Here is a 20,921-nt window from a genome sequence, read left to right on the forward strand (position 1 = left end):
ATCCCTGCTGGTGATTTTTTTCTGTGCCTCCTGAGGTCTGATGTCTCCTGCTCTTTCCCTGTATGTTCAGCTAAGTGGTTCATTTGCTATTCTGTTTGCATTTGAACTGGTTTTGTTTATCTCTGCTTTGTGCGGGTCAGCTAGTTCCGGCTGGGGCTGTGCTGAATCATCGCCCATATGTTACTGCATGTGCCAGTTTGTTTTGTCCCCTTTTATATTGGTCTCTTTTTGCTTTGCTTTCAGAATATACCAGAGTGCTGATATTGTGGGGGTCGAAGTCGTGTGACTTCAGTGTTTTTTGCATCAGACGTGTTGGACTTTTGCAGGGTTTTTTGCGTAATTGCAGACAGTGTCTTTCCTTTCCTGTCCTGTCTAGTCAGTGTGGGCCCCATCGTTTGCTCAGTTTATTTTTCTGCCTGCGTTTGTGTTTTCATCTTGTCTCACCGACAATATATGTTTGGGGGCTAGGTATTCCTTTGGGGTCTGCTCCGGGGCAGTTTAGATTTCCCCTTTCTTTCTTTAGGCTTAGTTAGCTCTTCGGCTGTGCCGAGGCGTCTAGGATCATCGTAGGTACGCTCCACGGCTACTGCTAGTTGTGTGGACAGGATCAGGGGTCTGCATACGCTTAGTTACCAACCTCTCTGGTTTTCTGTGGCTAAGCCTGGGTCTGCTATCCTCCTCGTTGACCCATTCATAACAGCCTTCATTGGGTTCGGATATTAAAAAATTTGTATCTGCATGTGGGGTCTGTGCTCTTTCCAAGGGCTCTAATGGCCGGCCGGGGAACTGGTGCCTTTGCCAGTTCCTGATAGGCCATGGACTCACCTGTCCATGGACTTCATCACCAACCTTGATCTGTCCATGGGTAACTGTGGAGTGGGTTAAGGTGGACAGGTTCTCTAAACGGGCTCATTTTATACCCTTGGCTGCACTACCTTTGGCGGAAACCTTGTCCAGATTGTTTGCACAACATGTGGTTCGTTTGCATGGGGTACCCATGAATGTGGCGTCTGACAGAGGTGTGCAGTATGTGGCTAAGTTTTGGAGGGTATTCTGTAAGAAATTGGGCATTTCTTTGTCTTTCTCCTCTGTGTACCTCCCGAGAGTAATGGGCAGACCGAAAGCACCAATAAGTCCTTGGAACAGATTCTTAGATGTTTGTCATCGGCTAGGCAGGAGGACTGGTGTGATGCGTTGCCCTTGGCTGAATTCCCTTTAACAATTCGTGTGAGTCAGTCCACCAGTATGTCTCCATTTTTGGTGGTCAACTACGGGTTTAGCCCTCATTGTGGGTAATTCTCACGACTGGATTCTGGTTGTCCTAGGGAGGAGGGGGGATGTACAGCATATGAAAGAATTATGGGTTTAAGACCGTCGCAATATCTACAAAGCTCAGGGGAGGTATACATTTTTCCCAGATGAAAAGAGAGTCTTGGGTCATCCATTTCGGGTGGGGGAGAAGGTTTGGCTCTCCACACGGAATATCAATCTCAAGGTTCCCTTGGCTAAATTAGGTTGAAAGTTTATTGGTCCTTTTGAGATTGTGGAGAGTCAATTATCCAGTAGCATACAGGTTGCGCCTGCCACTCACGCTGAAGCTTGACAATGTGTTCTATAAATCACTGTTGAAACCCTTGGGGTCGGTGGATGAGGGTAGCAGCTGTTCTCCCGGTGTTGGTTCAGGGTCACAGGGAGTATGAGGTTGGACACATTGTAGACTCCCATCTGGTACGACGTTCCTTACAGTACCTGATTCACTGGAAGGGGTATGGGCTGGAAGATTGGTTGTGGGTTCCTGCCCACTAAGTACACGCTGATCATCTGGTCCGGACGTTTCATGCCAGACATCCTGAGAAGCCTGGGGGTCTGGTGGCCCCTCAATGAGGGGGGTACTGTCATGGTCTGTTTGGAATCTGCGGGCTGGTGATCCAGGGGTTAATACTTGGAGCCTCTCCTTGGCTCTGGGAAGGCTTCATATGATTGCTGTCCGGCTCCACTCCTTGTCAGTTATACTTCTGCCCTCGGCTGAGTTAGTTGACCCCTGAGTGCCTGTGCCTTATGCCTGCTTAGTTGTCTGATCCCCTGCTTTTGACCCAGTCCGTTTAGCGTTGTGCACTTGTCTTCTGGTTTGGTACTGTGTATGTGTTCTCCTGGTTTCCGACTTCAGCTACTTCCTTAACTAATCTCCTGTCTACATCCCTTGTACTTTGATTGCCCACACAGTTTTGACTCTTGGCCTGACTTTGACTTCCCTCCTGTTTAGTGCTCATCGGCACCCCTATCCACCTTGCCTTCCAGCAGGTCCCCGCCACGCTCAGTGACTCCTTCCGGGAGTGTAGTGGCTGGCTCCACACCGGATCCACCCCCGACTGTCACGTGCCGCAGGTCCTGATGGCCGGCGGTCGCGTCTATGCTACAGCTCCCTCCTGGTTCTGCACAGCCTCGTCATGTCCAACCTGAATCAGTACCCGTGCACTGTCCGGTGTATCAGTCACGGGGTCCTGACAAAGTTGAACTGTTGGTTATGAAGCAAGTGTCTCCTGATCTATGTGCCGATGTTCCTGGATCCAGGAGCCTGGATACAGTAGAAGCCTCTGGCCGAAAGATGAATGTTTTGCACTACAAGCACAGCACATGAGAAATGGGACACTGTTTATTTGTAGTGTGTCAGGGTCTGGGTACACAGCAGACCCTTGCTCATGACTACCCCCCCGGTCACTTTACCCTAGCTCAATAGGTGCAGCAGAGGGTCTTTGGCTCTCCCGTAAGACTACATTACACAGCATTTGTAACAACAGTTCCTTCACTCCCTGGTAAATTTGAGGTGGGATTTGCCAATACCCTTGGGGATCTTGTGTTGTATGGCCTGAGTGCACTCGAAGTCGTCTTCTTATCGAACAAAATATCCTTGATACCGCTGTAACAGGTGTTCTAGCCAGGTTCGGACTGGGGTGCCTAGGACCCACCAGGGGAATTGACTCTAGGGGCCCACCCTATGGCTACCATAAACGGTTTTATTACGTGTTCATTTTTTGGCCTCTCCCACTAAAACATGTGCCTTTTAGCAAGCTGTACAGTGTGCAAAAGAGAACACTCTCAGCCTCCTATATATCATACAGACCACACTCTCAGCCTGCTATATATCGTACAGACTGTACTCTTGGCATTCTATATCACATACAGACATCACTCTCAGCCTCCTATATATCATACAGACTGTACTCTTGCCATCCTATATCACATACAGACTGCACTCTCGGTCTCCTATAATAGATAATAATAATACATTTTATTTCTATAGCGCCGACATGTTCCGCAGCACTTTCAGAGGGGACTTGTACAGACGATAGACATTACAACATAACAACACATAGATCACAACAGACACCAAGAGGAATGAGGGCCCTGCTTGCAAGCTTACAATTTATGAGGAAAAAAAGATAGACATGAAAGGTGGGTGGTAACAATTGCCCTGATTGTTTGGACCAGCCATAATGTTAGGTGTGTAACAGTACAGACACAAAGGGCTGATAGATGCATAAAGCATGTGGGAACATGATACGGGGAACCTGGTTGTGGTAAAACTTTTGACTGTGCCACACAGGGATAGTTAGGTTAATGTGTTGAGGCCGTAGGCCAGTCTGAATAAATGCGTTTTCAGGGCTCGCTTAAAATTGTAGGGATTGGGGACTAATCGTATTGACCTGGGACGTGCATTCCAAAGAATTGGCGTGGCACGTGTATAGTCTTGGAGACGGGAGTGGGAGGTTCTGATTATTGAGGATGCGAACCTCAGGTCGTCAGCAGAATGGAGGGCACGGGTAAGGTGGTAGACTGAAACAAGGGAAGAGATGTAGGGTGGTGCTAAGCCATGGAGAGCTTTGTGGGTGAGGGTAATAAGTTTATACTGAATTCTGGAGTGGATGGGTAGCCAGTGTAATGACTGGCACAAGGTAGAGGCATCGGTGTAATGATTGGTGAGGAATATGATCCTGGCTGCAGCATTCAAGACAGAATGGAGGGAGGAAAGTTTGGGAAGAGGGAGACCGATTAGATTAGAAGAGAGTTACAATAGTCCAGATGAGAATGAATAAGAGAAACAGTAAGAGTTTTTGTGGAGTCAAAAGTAAGAAAAGGTCGAATTCTAGAAATGTTTTTGAGATGCAGATAACAAGAGCCAGTGATCGGATGTGGGGGGCGAAGGAAAGCTCAGAGTCAAGTATGACCCCAAGACAGCGCGCATGTTGCTGGGGAGTAATAGTGGTATGATGATAGACACAGCGTTTAGACAATCACAGGTGTTTTCTAAAAAGGCAGGCGTGATGTCTGGAGAGGAAGCGTATAATTGGGTGTCATCAGCATAAAGATGGTACTGGAAACCAAATCTACTGATTGTTTGACCAATAGGGGCAGTGTGCAAAGAGAAGAGGAGGGGACCTAGAACTGATCCTTGAGGAACGCCAACAGTAAGTGGAAGATGACAGGAGGAGCCATCAAAAGATACAGTAAAGGAGCAGTTAGAGAGATAGGAGGAAAACCAGGAGAGAACGGTGTCCTTGATGCTAGAGTTGAGCGAAACAGGTTGGTCAGATTCAAAAATCGCCGACTTTCGCCAAAGTCGGGTTTCGCCGATTGAAACCCGACCCTAGTGTGAGGTCGGCCATGAGGTCGCCGATCAGCGCGCCAAAGTCGCGTTTCAAATGATGCTTTCAGCGCCTTTTCTCACCCAATGATGGAGGACGCACATTGTGGGCAACGTGATGACATGCGCAGCGGCCAGCACCATCTTAGAGAAGGCCATTAAAGTGATTGGCTGGCTTTGTGTGGTGTCACAGTGGGTATAAAAGGCTGTGAACGGCAACCGCCATCTTACTTCTGCCGATCTTACAATAGGGAGAGGTGCTGCTGCTGATTCTGAACAGGGAGAGCGTTAGGCAGGGAAGAAGAAAGAAAAAAACTGCTTCTGCTGCTAGCGCTTTTCATTGTACAGTTAGTGTGCAGTGAAAGGGGAGGATTTTTGTTGTGTGCAGCAGCGCTGGTGGTGATTAGGCTGCCTTTTAAGGCTACCTGCTAGCTGCATTGCTGTGTGCACACTGCTGTTCAAACTGCTTTTTTCAAAGCACTCCAAATTTTATTATTTTGTCCTGGTGAGTTACTGAGCGTTCATTTTTTCACACACCATCTAGCGGTGTACGCTTCTCACACACTACCGTGTACCGGCTGGTATCACGGACAAATAGAAGCTATCTGGGTGTGACTCTGGAAGAAAAAGCCGAGGAGTTTGTCCGTTTTTCCAGACCTACACCTTAGAGTTGTGTCCGTTTTTCAAACAGTTTCGTATATCTGCTGTTTGATTACAGTCAAAACTAGACAGAGACAGTGTGTGTCAGTCCGTATACAAATACACGGAGCTTGACAATTTTCCACACAGACACCGTCCAGAGGTGTACGCTCCTCACACACTAACGTGTGCCGGCTGGTATCACGGACAAATATAAGCTATCAGGATGTGACTCTGGAAGAAAAAGCCACGGAGTTTGTCCGTTTTTCCAGACCTACACCTTAGAGTCGTGTCCATTTTTCAAACAGTTTCGTATATCTGCTGTTTGATTACAGTCAAAACTAGACAGAGACAGCGTGTGTCAGTCCGTATACAAATACATGGAGCTTGACAATTTTACATACACACACCGTACAGCGGTGTATGCTCCTCACACAGTACCGTGTATAGCCTTCTAGCACGGACAAATAGAAGCTACCTGTGTGTGACTCTGGAAAAAAAAGCCGAGGAGTTTTTCCGTTTTTCCAGACCTACACCTTAGAGTCGTGTACGTTTTTCAAACAGTTTCGTATATCTGCTGTTTGATAACGGTCAAAACTAGACAGAGACAGCGTGTGTCAGTCCGTATACAAATACACGGAGCTTGACAATTTTACATACACACACCGTACAGCGGTGTATGCTCCTCACACACTACCGTGTACCGCCTTCTAGCACGGACAAATAGAAGCTACCTGTGTGTGACTCTGGAAAAAAAAAACGAGGAGTTTTTCCATTTTTCCAGACCTACTCCTTGATTACGGTCAAAACTAGACAGAGACAGCGTGTGTCAGTCCGTATACAAATACACAGAACTTGACAATTTTCCTTACACACATCGTATAGAGCTGTCCGATTCTCCAACAGTAATGTATATCTGCCGTTCGCATTACAGTCACTTTTATACCTAGTCAGCGTGTGTGTGTGACACTCCGTAAATACATATACGGAGATTGTTAGTTGCACAAAAATCGTATACAGCAGTACACTTCTGATACAGTTCCGTATATCTGCTTGTTGGATTACGGTCCAATACATATTGTGAGAGCGTCTATGACTAACATAATATATACGTTGATTTAATTTGTTTAATACACCTTACACAGCTGGACGTTCCTCATACAGTACAATCTCTCTGCTGGTATTTTTGGTACATTTTCCCAAACATGAGGAAGTATGGTGGAAGAGGCCGCGGACAGGGGCAGGGGGGCGCAGCTGGTACTGATGGTGGTGGTGCATTGGCTGGTTCTGGCAAAAGCACAATAGCAGCTAAGGCAGGAGGTGTTGAGCCTCTGTCATCCTCTGGCCCAAGAAGGCCTGTAATGTTGCCTTTTCTTGGAGTAGGAAAACCGTTTTTAAAGCCAGAGCATCAGGAACAGGTTTTGGCATACATTGCCGCAACAGCCACCAGCTCTATTGCCTCCTCTTCTGAATGGTCGAAACCTGCATGCACGGAGTCGTCAGTGCAGGGTTCTGGCCATAAAAAAACCCTTTCCTTGTGTCCGTTACCCCCACCAAAAGTTAAGGATGCGGCAGCCCACACTTCAGATTACTCTATGGAGCTCTTTTCACATACCATGCCTGGGTTATCCAGTCAAATCCTGAATTCCACTGATGCACAGCCACTGCTAGATGATTCTGCTGGTACACTGACCCACAGCACTACATTGCCCTCGCAGTCTATTGAGCCAGAATCTGACCCTGATGAAACCCAGGTGCCCCTTCCCGCATACTATACCACCTTACACGGTGACACAAAGGAAGGTAAAGAGGAAGGTGCAGATGACTTTGAAAAGGAGGTGATGGATGACCCAGTTCTGGACCCGGATTGGCATCCATTGGGGGAGGAGGGTGGCAATGGCAATAGTTCAGATAAGGAGAAGGATCCGCAGCAGGCATTGACATCGCAGCAGCGGTTATCTAGCAGGCCCGTAGCTGTCCTAAAACGTGGAACAAAAACTAAAAGAGTTGCAGGACAGCTTGACCAGACGGTCAACTTAGCACAGCGTGCAAGGCCAGAAAATGTTTACCATAGTAGGAAGAGTGCAGTGTGGCACTTCTTTGTCCAAAATCCTACTGATGAGGCAAAGGTTACCTGTAAGAAGTGCGGAAGCACCTTTAACCGAGGTAAACAACTCAGAAATTTGAATACCAGTTGCATGTTTAGACATTTAATCAACATGCACTTGCAAGCGTGGACGGACTACAAAACCTCAGGTAGCACATGTGCACCTGCTCCGACTGAAGGTAGCCAACAATGCTCCATCGCTACCCCAACTGTAAGACCACCGCCATCATTAAGCATACCACCAGCACTAAATGTGGAGGTGTCGTCGCAAGGCCAAAGCACTCAGTGAATCACAATGGTTTTGCAACACAACACTGAATCTAGGCCATCACCACTAATACCATCACCAACCCCCTCTCACTCCATCCAGTCCACCGCTACTTCCCCCATATGCAGCTCTCCAGTCCAGCTCACCCTACCAGACACTCTGAGTAGGACAAGAAAGTACTCATCCTCTCATCCGCGTACACTGTGTTTGAACGCCTACATTGCCAAACTAATCTCATTAGAGATGATGCCCTACCATTTGGTTGAAAGCGAAACTTTCCGCGACCTCATGGCCTAAACTGTCCCATGCTATGACCTACCCAGTCGGCACTTCTTTTCTCGAAAAGCCATCCTTGCCCTCCACCGGCATGTGAAAGACCGCATTGTCCATGCACTAAAACAGTCAGTGAGTGGAAAGGTGCACCTCACAACAGATGCATGGACCAGTAGGCATGGCCAGGGCCGTTACGTGTCCATCACTGCGCACTGGGTTAATGTGGTGGATGCAGGCTCCACTGGGGACAGCGGCGGTGGAACAGTGCTGCCTAGCTCACGGTATAGGAAACAGTTGGCTGTAGGCTTTTGCTCCTTCTCGTCTATCAGCGAAAGCTCGTCCACAGAGCGCAGTCACATGAGCACTACATCCGCAGCTGGCAGTGTTGCCCACGAGGTGTCCCACTATCGAACAGCTAGTGGTAAGCGTCAGCAGGCTGTGTTAAAGATGATGTCTTTGGGCGACAACAAACACACCGCGGAGGTACTGGCTGACTACTTGCAGCAACAAACAGAGTCATGGCTGGGCAGTCTACATCTTGAGGCAGGCAAGGTAGTCAGTGATAACGGCCATAATTTTGTGGCAGCCATAGCCCGTGCAAAACTCACACACATACCTTGCCTGGCTCACACTTTGAGCCTGGTGGTGCAGTGATTCCTTAATAATTATCCGGAGTTAACATCCCTGCTCCATAAGGTGCGATGTGTGTGCTCGCACTTCCATCGCTCGGCCATACACTCCAGTTGTATGCAGAAGCTGCAGCAATTGCTCCACCTCCCGAAGCACCGCCTAATCATAGACGCTGCAACAAGGTGGAACTCCACCCTGCACATGGTTGAGAGGCTGTGCGAACAGAGGCAGGCTGTAATGCATTTGTGGGAGGATACCCGGGCAGGCAGTTTGAGGGAAGACATGGAATTGTCGGGTGTGCAGTGGTCAAAGCTGAAAGACCTCTGTAAAGTCCTTCAGTGTTTTGAGGAATGCACATGGCTGGTAAGCACAGACGACGCCATCATAAGCATGAGCATCCCACTTATGCGTCTGCTCATGCAAAGTTTGACGCACATTAAGGATCAGGCATCTGAGGTGAAGGAGGAGGAGGGAAGCCTTGATGACAGTCAGCCATTGTCTGGTCAGGGAACTGTCCTGGACAAGGTGGAGGAAGAAGAGGAGGAGGAAGAGGATGAGGGGGATGATTATTTTGGGCAGGAGGGTGTTTCTCAGGGGGAAAGAGAAAATGTTGGCGTTCCAAGGTCAGGGACAGTGTTTGTGCGTGACTGTAGAGATGTAGATTTGCCAGAAACTGCTCCTCCACCCACCACGGGCAGTGCATCATTGACACCTGGAACATTGGCCCACATGTCTAATTATGCCTTGCAGATCCTAAAAAGGGACCCCCGCATTGCCAAAATGATGAGGGATGACGACTACTGGCTGGCCAGCATCCTCGATCCACGCTACAAAGGCAAATTACACAACATCATGCCACAGGAGAACCTAGAGATAATATTGGCAAACAAACAAGCAACTCTGGTAAACCATTTGTTTGAGGCTTTCCCAGCACACAGCAGTGGTGCTGGTTCTCCCACGAGCCACAGTGGGCACAAAGGAAGAGGTGTTCGTGGTGCACACAGCAGAAGAGGCGTTGGAGACAGGGGTTTAATGACCATGTTGTGGAATGATTCCTCAAGTACCGCTCACACGACTGCTAATACTGCATCGATTAAAAGTGACAGGAGGCAGCAGTTGTCAACTATGGTTACAAACTACTTTTCCTCCCATATCGAGGTTCTCCCTCACAGGTCATTCCCCTTTGACTATTGGGCTTCTAAACTGGACGCCTGGCCTGAATTGGCACAATATGCCTAAAAGGAGCTTGCTTGCCCTGCTGCTAGTGTGATATCTGAAAGAGTCTTCAGTGCTGCTGGATCAATCCTGACAGAAAAAAGGACCCGTCTGTCGACCCAAAATGTTGATGATCTAACCTTCATGAAAATGAACCATGCATGGGTTTCAAAGGATTTTGTCCCACCTTCCCCTGATGACACATAAGTTACCAGGAAAGTGCCTCGGTTTTTCCTCCTCTTGCTCGGACTTGCCCAATAACACCCTTTGCAGCAGCTGAATGTCCAGCCAACACATCTACATATGCCAATTTTTAAACCTCCCTAACTGGGCTTCCCACCCCTTCCCCAACGGCTGGGGTCCAGACCTGGCGCAAGTGTCGCTGTTATGAATAGGTGGATGGGCCCAATGATGGCCGACGGCAATGGCACAGGGCCCCTCATAGTACAATACAGTGTCTCAGACTGTGGGAGGGCCCACTCGCCGTCAGACACACCAGCATACTATGAGGGGCCCTATGCCAGTACCGTCGACCACGATTGTGCCCCCCTGCTTGGTCATGGCCACAGCACTTGCAAGTTGCAATACTTACCTCTCCCTGCTCCACCGCTGTGTAGTCTGGGCAGTTAAATCCTTCACAGGGACTGCCAATTGAAGTTTGGTGTATTGTTCAATGATGGTTAAGATGTAGCTATGGCCTGTCCTGCTGGCCTCTACCTTCAGATGATCAATGGCTACTATTTGAAATGGACGTCAACTTACAAGCAGATACAGTGGTGGTTTATGATCACCTTTCACAGTTGTGATAGTCACAGACGTGTGACATTCCTGCAACCATTTTTCAATGTCTCCTCTCATGCCAATCCAATAGAATCGCCTACGGCCTGTGGCTTCTGTCTTTTGCACTCCAAAATGACCAGACACATCATGATAGACAGTGAGGACCATGGGTACATCTCTCCCTGTGATCACAATTTGATGGAGACGAGTAACGGTGATGTGATCCACGCTACTGTGATAAAGCAATCCTTTCTTCACAAAGAACCTTTTTCGCTTTCTCCACAGACACAGTAATTGAGGGTCTGCATCGCCTCTGCAACATCTACCGGGAGGTTTTTCCGCGATGAGTAATTCCAAAATTTCTGCTAACACTCGACTTTGCGTCTATACTTGTATCCATGTAGTTTCCAGTAGCTGAGATTCTTGACTGGCTTACTGAGATTGAAATATATACGAAGATTTAAAAGTACCACAACACTGTATACTGGTGTATGCTATGAATACCTTTCCCTTTTTCTACTTTTTTAATTCTGGTGTAATACATAGTGAGCCTGTGAGTGTCTGTGTCTGACTCCGGAAGTATAGACGGAAATTTAACCCTAGACTGGACACACCTGGTATGTGTTGATACAGTACCTTGTTTCAAAAATTTGTACTAAGGTATCATCTGTAGGATAACCAACTGTGGGGGGGACCCTCTTCTTGCTGCAGGCAAACATGAGACTGAGACAGAGTTTGTATTGAACAGGTCCGTTTTTAGTGCCCATCCTCACTTACTTCTTAACTATAATCATGGCAACCTCTCTGGCTCTTCCACTGTGGCTGGCTGAGGCCCAACTACCACAGCGCTGCACCAGTCTGAGCACACCGTCCGTATGATAGCCCCAGGCCGTCTTCGTCTGCGGCTACCATGCTCTGGGCCACCCCCCCGTGACTGTGTGGTAGGGGCCGGGATTGGGGGGTGGACCGCTGCTTACCACGACCAGATGACACGGACACCAGGCGACGTAAGGACGAGGCAGAGACAGATTTCAGTTGTAACAGTTCCGGATTTATTCGTCATTCTCCTGACGACCACTGTCTCGCACCGCATCCACTTTACACTTCTCTGTCTCCAGACCCGGGTACCTGCACTTTTGCACCAGTCATAGTAACGTCCCTCATGGATCTTTCACTGGGGCTGTCCTAGACCAATCTACCGCCAGCGCTTCACCTGCCTGAGGTCGTCGTCCAATCAGTACCCCCGGGACCTCGCCTGTCCTGCAGTGCGTCGTGTCCGACCCACCGCCTCATCTGTCTTGCGGTACGTTGTGTCAGGGCCACCCCCCTGACTGTCTTCTCCTATCAGTCCCCCAATCAAGCTCTTCACCATTTCCGACTTCCGTTCTAGTCTTCTATCAAGCTCCTCCCGGGACTGACTTCCTGGAACCCCAACCACTCCTACTTATCCCCTCTCTCACCGGGAATTCCCCTCCTGGGTTCCTATCTCCCCGCCCCCCATGACTAGGCGTTTCTCGAGCCATAAGCCGTTGTTAAGTCCAAAACTACTCTCCCCTGCCATCTTGTGGTCATTTCTCGGTACTGCACTCTCCTATCTCCCTTTCCTAGCTGTCACCCTTCTAACCTGTCAATCTCCCTCTCTAGTGCACAAACCGTCCCCACCTACTACCAGTCAAGTCTGTCTGTCAAATCACCTTCCCCACAACCGCCTCAACTGTCAGTCCTCTCTGGAGCCTTTCCACTGTCTCTATTTCCTCAGCAGAACATCCTCTTTACTGTGCTCCCTTCGCTGACGGACTCTTCCAGAACCTTCCCTCAGCCTTTTATACTTCCAGTTCTGGTAACTCTGCCCACCATCACCTAACAGTTTCTCTGACCAATGGCAGTTATTCAGTCCCACTCCTACACTCTCCACTGCCCTCCAATGGGCAAGCTAAAACACTGCACCCTTTCTCTTTATCTTAGCGGTTTCACACCTACACTGCGCTACACCTCTGCTTCTCACTACAGGCTGGTTTGTCTGTCAGTCCACCTTCCCTACATCATCCATAGTGAGAGAGCATGTGTGGGTTACGCCTTCTATATATACGGTGAATCGGAGAAACAAATTTTTACACTATACTCGATACAGCTTGTATCTTGTTATACAGTACCTTTGCTCGACATTTAGCATTACAGTCTGTGTAAGCATCTGAGAGTGACTATGGGACTATTTATACAGAGATTTCAATTGTACCCTAAAAAATATATACTTGCTATCTTGTTATCCTTGACCTTTTTTACAACATTTTTTATTATGGTCAAAACCAAACTGAGTTAGCGTCTGAGGGTGACTATGGGAATATATACCGATATTTTCAATTTGGCCAACACTGTATACAGCAGAACGCTTCTGATACAGTAACCTTTTTAGCTATTTAGATTCTGGTGTAATCCATAATGAGCCTGTAAACGTCTGTCTGTTATTCCGGCAATATATTTGGAACTTTAAGATTAACCCAACACTGTATACAGCTGTACGCTTGTGTTACATAACACATTTACAGCTTTTCATATTCTTGTCTAATCCATACTGGGCCTGAGAGTGTTTGTGTCTGCCTCCTGAAATGTATACGGAGAATCAGAATGTTTACACTATACTATATATACCTTTTATCTGGTGATACTGTACCCTTTTTCAACTTGCTATTTTATTGGGTAATCCATACTGAGCCTGTGAGCATCTGTGTATGCCTCATGAAATATATACGGAGATTTACTGTTATCCATAGACTGTATAGAGTTGTACGCTTCTGATACAGTACCATATATCTGCTGGTAATTTGGGTCCATTTTCAAAAACATGAGGAAGTATGGTGGAAGAGGACGCAGATGTGGACGTGGAGGGCCACCTGGTACTGATGGTGGTGGTGGTGCATCTGCTGGTATTGCCAAAAACACAATAGCAGCTAAGGCAGGAGGTGGTGAGCCAGCATCATGGTGTAGCTCTGGAAGGCCTGTAAGGCTCCCTTTTCAGGGAGTAGGTAGACTGCTTTTAAAGCCGGAGTATCAGGAACTGTTTGTGGCTTACATTGCTGAAACAGCCTCCAGCTCTATCGCCTCCTCTTCTGAAGTTGTAAAAAATGCAAGCACTGAGTCGTAACTGCAGGCTTCTGGTCAGGAGCAACCCCTTTCCTTGTGTCCTTCACCCACACCAAAAGTGAAGGATGTGGAAGCACACACCTCAGATTACTCCATGGAGCTCTTTTCACATACCATGCCTGGGTTAATAAAAAATAGGGCCCATCATGTACTGGAGCAATGAAATGGGCCAGATCAAACACTGGAGCAGCATCTAAGGGGCACATTATACTCTGGAGCATTACAAATGGGGCCCATTATATATGGAGCATTATTGGAGCCCATCATACACTGAAGCATCATCCATGAGGCCCATCATGTACTGGAGCATTGTAAATGGGGCAGATCAGGCACTGGAGCAGCATCTAAGGGGCACATTATACACTGGAGCATTACAAATGGGGCATATTATATATGGAGCATTATTGGAGCCCATCATACACTGGAGCATCATCCATGAGGCCCATCATGTACTGGAGCATTGTAAATGGGGCAGATCAGACACTGGAGCAGCATCTAAGGGGCACATTATACACTGGAGCATTACAAATTGGGCCCATTATACATGGAGCATTATTGGAGCCCATCATACACTGGAGCATCATCCATGAATACATGAGGCCCATCATGTACTGGAGCAATGTAAATGGGGCAGATCAGAGCAGCATCTAAGGGGCACATTATACAATGGAGCATTACAAATTGGGCCCATTATATATGGAGCATTATGTGGAGCTCATTAGATACTGTATGGAACATTATATGTGACTAATTATTTAGTATGGAGAAATATATGAGGCTCATTATTCTGTATGGGGCACAATGTGGTGGCCATAACACTGTATGGAGTAATATACTGTCCTGTTTTTGAGCTATTGTTCAATTTAAAATAGAACAGTCATGTCATGTAAGCAGTGAAGTATGTGTCATTGTACTATACCTATATTTCTGTGGCGCATCGGAGCATCATGAGTTGTGGTATGTGTTAAAGGGGTGCACTGACACTCTTTGGCCCAGGGCACACGAAAACCTGGAGCCAGCCCAACCCCCCCACAACTTTAGCCAAATAACCCCCAGTTTTCAATGCATAACTATTATTAGGAAGTAAATTAAGGTTAACAAGCTTCAGATATAAGACTTGATGTTTTTGGCATTAAAATGGGCACTGTAGGTGTGTTTACTGTCTTCCACTCCCTGCTGACTTTGCTTCCCCATTGACTTGCATTGGGTTTCGTGTTTCAGTCGGCCTCCGACTTTTCCCTATAGTCGGCCGATTTTGTTTGACCCGACTTTTGCGAAAGTCGGGTTTCATGAAACCCGACTCGACCTGAAAAAGGCAAAGTCGCTCATCTCTACTTGGTGCCGATGGAGCGGAGCATAGTGAGGAGGAGTTGATGATCCACCGTGTCGAATGCTGCAGATATCCAAGAGAATTAGCATGGAATAGTGACCATTAGATTTAGCTGTTAATAGATCATTAGAGACTTTAATGAGGGCAGTTTCAGTAGAGTGTAAAGAGCGGAAAACGAATTGGAGAGGGTCAAGAAGAGAGTTATCAGAGAGATAGTGGATCAGACGGGAGTAGACCAGGCGTTCCAGGAGTTTAGAGATGAAGGGAAGATTAGAGACAGGTCTATAGTTAGCGGCACAGTTTTGGTCGAAGGATGGTTTTTTAAGTAGTGGATGTATGATGGCATGCTTAAATGAGGAGGGAAAGATACCAGAAGAGAGAGAGAGGTTAAATATTTTAGTTTGGTGAGTGGTGACAGCAGGGGAAAGGGACTGGAGGAGATATGACGGAAATGGGTCACTGGTGCCAGTAGTTGGGCGAGAAGATGCAAGGAGCCTGCTTACTTCTTCTTCTGTTACTGGTTGAAAATCAGACAGTGAGCTAGATGCAGTGGGGGAGGGAGGACAGTGCATGGTATGAGGTGATTGGGAAATAATTTCCTGTCGGATATGCTCAATTTTTTCTTTGTAATTGGCCAAATCATCAGCTCGAAGCTCCATGGTTGGGGCCTGCACTCGTGGGTTGAGCAGGGAATGAAAAGTGTCAAAGAGACGTTTAGAGTTATTGGACAGTGAGGTGATGAGGGTGTTGAAATAGGTTTGTTTGGAGAAGTGAAGGGCAGTGTTGTATGTTCGCAGCATAAACTTATAATGGATGAAATCTTCGTGTAGATTGGATTTTCTCCACAGACGTTCGGCACACCTGGAGCACCGCTGCAGGAAACATGTTTGCAGGGTGTGCCAGGGTTGTCGCCGTCTGTGTCGTGTTGTTCTATGTATAGGAGGTGCAAATTCATCCAGGGCACTTTGGAGTGTTTCACTGTAATGCTTCAGTGCAGAATCAGGACATGAGAGGGAGGAGATAGGGGCCAATGAAGACTGCAAGTTCTTCATAAGTTTCTGGGTGTTAATGGCCTATATGTTTCTATAAGTGTGGACAGTGGGGGTGATCTGAGTGGCCTGGCAGTTCTTGATAGAGAATGAAAGAAGGTTGTGGTCAGAGAGAGGGGAGTTGGAGAAATCATCCACAGCACAAAGCCGGGAGAAGACCAAGTGGAGGGAGTTTCCATCTTCATGCGTTGGAGAATTAGTAAGCTGCAAAAGGCCAAACGAGGAGGTTAGAGATGAAAGGTGGGTAGCAGATGGGGAGAGGGGAAGAGCAATGGGGGTGTTGAAATCGCCTATGATGAGGGAAGGGGTGTCACAGGAGAGAAAATGTGGAAGCCAAGTGGCAAAATGATCCAGAAACTGATGGGAGGAGCCGGGAGGACGATACACCAACACCACTCGCATTGAGAAGGTGGTGTAGAGTTCTGACAGCATGGACCTCAAAAGAGGGGAAGACAAGTGAGGGTACCTGAGGGATAACCTGAAAGGTACATTTTGGTGACAGGAGCAGACCAACGCCTCCACCTGCTCTTTTGTCTGATCTTGGGGAATGAGAAAAGTGTAATTCCCCATATGAAAGAGCAGCAGCAGCGGTAGTGTCTGACTGCTGGATCCAGGTTTCAGTAAGAGCCAGGAGGTTAAGAGAATTTGAAAGGAAGAAGTCATGGATGAAGGAGAGTTTATTACACACAGAGCGAGAATTCCAAAGGGCACAATTAAGTAGATGCTTTCTATAAGAGGCTTAGAGTGTGGTATGTACAGTATATAGGATGCCGATATTGCGGTATGTATGGCATTTTGGCCTGGTATATGACATACAGGCTGTTGGCCTCCTATTAAGCCTCTTATGAGACATACAGACTGTCAGCCTCCTATTAGGCTTCCTGTAAGACATACAGACTGTTGGCCTCCTATTATGACCCCTATAAGTTATACAGACTGTCGCCTTCTTAGATACTGTGCAGACCGCACTCTCTGCCTATGTACGGCATACAGGAGGATGATAGTGCGGTCAGTGCGGTCGGTGTACAGGTCTCATATGACATATTAGGCCATATAAGAGTGTGGTGTGTGTGTATCTTATACAGGAGGCACTGGCAGATTGTGATCTGTGATGCTGCATCATGTCATGTGTATAAGCAGGACCGGTTTTAGGCAATGTGTGGCCCTAGGCAAAGTTTAAAATGGCGCCCCAAATGCTAACATATTGCACATCACACAGAAGCATTTTGATTGTGTTTACATGTGCTGAGTTATGGCCGCTAAATCAGTGTGATCGACAATATTGAAGTCGTTCAACAATTGTTTCCCAGCCTCTTTCCACTGTCTGAGAAAGAATGATGGGGACAGAACAATCACTAATGGATCAATCTGTCCCCATACAGTGTCATGTTATCAGCAGCACATCTACAGTTTACACCCTATAGTCCTGCATATAATATAATGTGCCCCATAGTGCCCCATAGTCCTCCATATAGTATAATACACTCCCCATAGTCCTCCACATAATATAATGTGCCCCATAGTCCTTCATATAGTATATTACACTCCCCATAGTCTTCCATATAGTATAATACACCGCTAATCATCCATGTAGTACAATTCACTTCCCATGGTATAATGCACCCCATAGTTCTTCATATAGTATAATGTATTCCCCATAGTCCTCGATACAGTATAATGCAGCCCACATATAGTATAATGCAGCCACCCCATAGAGCATAATTGCAGCCACCCCACAGAGTATAATTCAGCCCCGCCATACAATATAATGTAACCCCCATGGAATATAATGCAGCGCCCCTCTTACAGTATAATGCAGCCACCCCTTAGAGCATAATATAGTCACCCCACAGAATATAATGTAACCCCCCATAGAATATAATGCAGCCCCTCTCATATAGTATAATGCAGCCCCTCCATAGAATATATGGCAGCCCCTTATATAGTATAATGTAGCCCCTCCTCTTATAGTAAAATGCAGCCCCAATAGAATATAATGTAGCCTCCTCATAAAGTCTAATAGAGCCCCCATATAAAATAATCTAGCCCCCCATAGAATATAATGCAGCCCCCCATAGAATACAATGTAGCCTCCTCATATAGTATAATGTTGCCCCCTCATAGCGTATGATGCGATCACCCCCCATAGAATATAATAAATATAATACAGCCCCCATAGAATATAATGTAGCCCCAAATAGAATAGAATGCAGCCCACCTCCCCATAGAATATAATGTAGCCCCCCATATTATGTAACACAGCCTCCCCCATTAAATATAATGTATAATGTACCCCCATGGTATATAACAAAGCCACATAGTATATAGCACAGGAACAAAGCATATAACACAGCCCCACATGGTATATAACACAGCCACACATGGTACATAACAGCCCCACATGGTATACAGCACAGGCCCACATGGTACACAGCACAGCCCCATGGTATACAGCACAGCCCCACATGGTATATAGCACAGCACCATGGTATATAGTACAGCTCCACATGGTATACAGCACAGCCCCCCATGGTATACAGCACAGCACCACATGGTATACAGTACAGCCTCCCATTGGTATACAGCGCAGTGCCATGGTATACAGCACAGCACCATGGTATACAGCACAGTCACACATGGTATACAGCACAGGCCCATGGTATACAGCACAGCCCCCTATTGGTATACATCACACCCCCCATTGGTATAGAGCACAGCCCCCATTGGTATACAGCACAGCCCCCCATTAGTATACAGTCCCCATTTGGTATACAGCACAGCCTCCCATTGGTATACAGCACAGCACCATGGTGCACAGCCCCACATAGTATACAGCACAGCCCCACATTGGTATGCAGCACAGCCCCATGGCATACAGCATCAAATGGTATACAGCACTGCCCCATGGTATACAGCAAAGCCCCATGGTATACAGCACCCAATGGTATACAGCACTGTCCCATGGTATACAGCACAGTCCCATGGTATTCAAAACAGCCCCATGGTATACAGCACAGCCCCATGGTATACAGCACTGTCCCATGGAACACAGCACTGCTCCATGGTACACAGCATTGCCCCCCATGGTATACAGCACTGCCCACCCATGGTAGACAGCACTGCCCCATGGTATACAGCACTTCCCCCATGGTATACAGCACAGCCCCCCCATGTTATACAGCACAGCCCCATGGTATACAGCACTTCCCCCATGGTATACAGCACAGCCCCCCATGTTATACAGCACAGCCCCATGGTATACAGCACTGCCCCCCATGGTATACAGCACTGCCCCCCATGGTATACAGCACTGCACCCCCATGTTTTACAGCACAGCCCCATGGTATACAGCACTGCCCCCCATCGTATACAGCACTGCCCCCCCATGTTATACAGCACAGCCCCATGGTATACAGCACTGCCCCCCATAGTATACAGCACAGCCTCATGGTGCACAGCACTGCCCCCCATGGTATACAGCACTGCCCCCGGCTGGTATAGTTCAATGTGGCGGCGGGGGAGTTGGCGCTGGGGGCAGGTGGGGCCACCTGCCTCACAGTGGCCCCATAGTGGCTAGCTGGGAGCCCCTTGGGGAGCGGGGGCCCTAGGCAGCTGCCTGCCCCTAACGCCGGCCCTGTCTGTGACGCTGCTGTGGTGCGTGCGACCTCGGCTGCTCTCCACTGTATGGGCATCCCGGCTGTCAAGCTGCGTGCGCGCAACTTTTTTTTTGTAACTAAATTTTCTCTCCTCTCCTGCAAGGGCCCACCGGGTTTTTGCCCGGCACCCCGCCAGGCCAGACCGACCCTGGTTCTACCTGTTCCACATGTCTGGGAGAGAATTCCATGAGGCTTGTCTCCACTTGTTCATAGAGATGACGGCCGGCTCATGCCTCACCCCTATCCTCCTGGGTTGAGATGAGTGACTTTGCCTTTTTTCGGGACGAGTCGGGTTTCATGAAACCCGACTTTCGCAAAAGTCAGGTCAAACGAAATCGGCTGATTATCGTGAAAAGTTGAAGGCCGACTGAAACACAAAACCTAATGCAAGTGAATGGGGAAGAAAAGTCAGCAGTGAGTGGAGGACAGGAAACACACCTACAGTGCCCATTTTAATGCCAAAAACATCAATTCTTATTACTTAAGCTTGTCAACCTTAATTTACTTTATAATAATAGTTAGGCATTGAAAACTGGGGGTTATTTGGCTAAAGTTGTGGGGGGTAGGGCTGGCTCCAGATTTTCGCGGGCCCAGGGCCAAAGAGTGTCAATGGGCTCCTTTAACACATGCCACAATTCATGATCCTCTGATACGGCAGAGGAATAGCGGTATAGTACAATGAAAAATACTTCACTTGTTACATCACATGACTGATATCCATTTTAAATTCTCCAATAGCTCCAAAAACGGACAGTATATTACTCCATACAGTATTATGGCCACCGCATAGTGCTCTACACAGAGTAATGAGGCCCATATATTTCTCCATACAGAATCATTGGTCCCATATAATGTTCCATACAGTATATGATGAGCTCCACATAATGCTACAGTTTATGTTGGTCCCCATGGATGAAGCTCCACTGTCTTATGGGCCCAAATAATGCTCCATATATAATGGGCCCCATTTCTAATGCTCCAGTGTATAATGGGCCCTGTAAGCGCTGCTCCAGTGTCTGATGTCCACCTTTGGAATGCTCCAGTGTATGGTGGGCCCCGTATATCATTCTCCAGAGAATAGTGCTCCCCAAAAACTGCTCCCAACCTTTAAAACAATTAAATAAGTCTCCACGCTAGGGAATCCCTGTACTAGTCTGGACTGCTCGTCGTTCCCATCTTCAATCTCTCTGC

This window comes from Dendrobates tinctorius, unplaced genomic scaffold, assembly GCF_039654945.1.
Source record: "Dendrobates tinctorius isolate UK_male_01 unplaced genomic scaffold, ASM3965494v1 ptg000254l, whole genome shotgun sequence".
Lineage (NCBI taxonomy): Eukaryota > Metazoa > Chordata > Amphibia > Anura > Dendrobatidae > Dendrobates > Dendrobates tinctorius.